Below are 2,841 nucleotides of genomic sequence, written 5' to 3'. Positions count from 1 at the left end.
GCAGGCCCGCACCAGGCCCAGGAATGGGAGGCAGGCCCGCACCAGGCCCAGGAATGGGAGGCAGGCCCGCACCAGGCCCAGGAATGGGAGGCAGGGCTGGTGCCAGACGGCTCAGACGGCAGCAGTCTTCCAGTAGGGCCCTTCCTGCAAGGATCCAGGTGGCATAAGCTCATCAGAACAGAGCCAGGCTGGACAGCACCCTCGACCCTGTAGAGAAGGCTCTGGCCCTTTTACCTCCAAAGGACCCGGGGGGTCAGAATGGGGTTCAGTAGCCCTACAGTGGAGGACCGGGTCTGCCCTTCCCATCCCCCCCTCATGTGGCAGTGTGACCCTCCCTGCCTGTCCCCCAGGTCTTTGATCTGGGCAGAGTGACCTAGCTCTGCTCAGCAGCTGCTCCATTCAGGTCCCTAGCGGCTCCCTTGCTCCCCACACCCCCCATGCTGGCCATCAGTCATGAGCCCAAGGCCAGCTGCCGCTGCTCTGACATGGAGCAAGCTAGAAGGGGAGGGTGTAGAGGAAAGGCCATGCCAGGGTAAGAGCTTGGTTTGTGTCTGCCCTTCACCCTCCTCCCCCGCCTGAGCCGCCCTCCGCTCCTCCAGCCCCCCACGCCCCTGCACCTCCATCCAGCCACAGCCCAGGCGCTATCACTGCTCTGCTAGACCCAGGGCCGGGGGTCTCGGCCTCCACATCTGGTAGGCACTGCAGGCAATGTGGGCCTGGACGGGAGCCTGTGCCACAGGACTTCTGGCTCTGCCTCCCCTCCTGACTGGCCCTGCTCTGCACCCACACCTCTGAGCCCCGCAGCTCCTTCCCCGGCACAGAGGCCGCGCTGGTCTCTATGCAGCCCCTCCAGGTCTCGACCTGCTCTGTGTGTCCCACAGGAGGGAGAGCAGGGAGCAGAGCCAGGCCCCTGGCCACACAGTGGACTTGCTCAGTTACAGCCCCTGGCTCTCTCCTGGTCTCTGTCCTCCAGGTATAAGGCCCCAAAGCCCCAGACACTTCCAGAAGCCTCATTACAAGGCCTCTCCTGTCTGAGGCTCTTTCTCGCTGATATTAAAGTGCCCACTGGTAACAGAAAATCAGTGAAGGGAAGGATGGAGGTTATCTGTAAGAGCCCCACCGCGGGGGGCCTCTGCTAGCTCTCCCCCGGGAGTTCTTCAGCACTTGTGGGTATTTTCTCTCAGACCCAGCCTTGTGGCACCCAGCAAACACTGCCCAGCTCAGCCCTGCCCGCGGCCTGGCTTCCGTGTCCCGGAGGCTCCCAGGCCGCAGGCTTGGCCGGGCGCCGGCAGCTGCACGGCGTTGGTGCAGCCCCCACCCAGCACTGTGGGGAGAGCCACGCCTGCGGCTCCCCACCCCAGCAGAGATGGAGAGACGTGAACTGAGGGGAGGGGAGGGGCAGGTGAGGCCATCGCTGGCTGACCAGGGCCCTCCTCTGCTCAGAAGGATTAGCCATTTTCTGTCCCAGGAACTGGAGGAAGCTTCCGGACTCCACCAATGCCCAGCCAGAGGAGGGGCCACGGCTGCCCACTAGTCTGCTCCCAAGCCGACTTCCCGTTCCTCACCCACTCCTCCGGGCCGGGCCGGCCAGCAGCCCCTCCTGTAGGGCTGAGACAGTGTCTGTCGCTGTCACCGGGGCCTCTCTCCCTTCCTGCCTCCACCCCTGCCGAGGCTCCAGCCAGCCTCTGGCCCGGCTGGTTTATTTTTAGCTCCTGCCCCGCCTGGCACTGCCAAGGCCTGTCGTTGGGAACGGCAGAGGGCCGCGGCCCTGCCCAGCCCCCAGCTCGGGAGACAGGGGCCTTCCCTGGCTTCCTGGAGTAGCAGGGCTCCTTTCCTTCCTGGCTGTGCCATGGCTGAGGGGGACCAGGGGTGGAGCTTGAGGCGGGGCCCAAAGGACTCCTGGCAGGCAGCACAGGGCCCGCATTCACAGCTGGAGACACCCAAGGAGCTGAGGACCAGGAGGAGGCTTGGCTCCAGCTGCCAGCCCTGGGATGCAGCGAGGAGGAGGCCAGGCCACGGTGGAGGGTGAGGGTGAGGGTGGAGGTCGGGGCCACAGATGTGGGAGTGGGCATCCCCACAGGGAGCAGCCTATGCAGGGGACACGTCTTGGGGATGACCACCGGAGAGGCGGTGTGCAGAGGCTGGGCTGGCCGTGCGCTCCGGGGAGACCTCCCTTGGCTGCGGTGGGCGGGGAGTTGGGCAGGACTGAGCCAGCTACCCGGCCGCCCAGGGCTCCTGGTCAGGCCTGAGCAGATTCTCCATACCCACCGTCCCTCCCCTCCAGCAGCCTGAGGGAAGACTCCGCCCCGGAAGGAACTACAGTGAGGTCTACTCTGGGACAGACCTGGAGAGTCACTGAGCCTGGGACCAGACCTTGGCTTCCGGGGGAGGTGCTCATGGAGAAGCCTGTGCCCAGAGGCTTGGGTGGTGCAGGAAGGGCAGCGCCCAGTGGCCCTGCACGGGCAGGTGGACATTCCTCACGGCAGTGGAGCTCACCGCCCCGGCCCCCTCAATGCTGTCCAGGCATGGGTCTCCCCCAGCATCCATCTCCCCCAGAGAACCTTCCTGAAGCCTCAGCCAAGCGGTCCTGGTGTAGGCGCAGGGTAGGAGTTCAAGGCAGGGACAGCAGGGTCTGAGGTGTTCTCAGAGCCCCAGGCTTCTCCTGGGGGGCAGGGGGAGGAGAAACAGGCATTTAAGAAAAGACTTGTGGAGCTAAAATTCATACACCAGACGGCACTCTCTTCGGCCTCACTGTGCGGCTCCGGGTGCGGGATGGTCCCTGCTTCACATCCGCCATGGGCTGTGTGGTGCCCACCAGAGCTGGTCTCGCTGAGCCTGGGG

This window comes from Dipodomys ordii, unplaced genomic scaffold, assembly GCF_000151885.1.
Source record: "Dipodomys ordii isolate 6190 unplaced genomic scaffold, Dord_2.0 Scaffold58, whole genome shotgun sequence".
NCBI classification, from domain to species: Eukaryota; Metazoa; Chordata; class Mammalia; order Rodentia; family Heteromyidae; genus Dipodomys; species Dipodomys ordii.
Note: the sequence above shows the minus strand (reverse complement) of the source record.